Source organism: Octopus bimaculoides, chromosome 1, assembly GCF_001194135.2.
Source record: "Octopus bimaculoides isolate UCB-OBI-ISO-001 chromosome 1, ASM119413v2, whole genome shotgun sequence".
NCBI classification, from domain to species: domain Eukaryota; kingdom Metazoa; phylum Mollusca; class Cephalopoda; order Octopoda; family Octopodidae; genus Octopus; species Octopus bimaculoides.
This window is the reverse complement of record NC_068981.1, coordinates 99,581,082-99,581,486: the sequence shown is the minus strand read 5'-3', so window position 1 is coordinate 99,581,486 and position 405 is coordinate 99,581,082.

The window sequence follows — 405 nt, the reverse complement described above, 5'->3', positions numbered from 1 at the left end:
CATACACACACACAAATATATATAGGGTTGGCCAAAGGTCACCTGACAGTAAATCAAAACCATTTAATTCCAAGATTTATTTGTTTAGCAACTGAATGAGACTTCACTAATGAATAGACAAATGTTGAAAAAATTGGTGATTTTAACTCACACCATTCAGTTATAAAACATTCATAACTAGAATGAATAAATATAATTGAATATTAAGTATTTATGGAATTTTGATTTACTGTCGGGTGACTTTTTGTCAACCCTCTATATGTGTATATATATGTGTGTGTGTGTGTATATATATATATATATGTATATATACATATATGTCTGTATATATACATATGTATATATACATATATATATGTATATATACATATGTATATATACATATATATATGTATATGTATATAT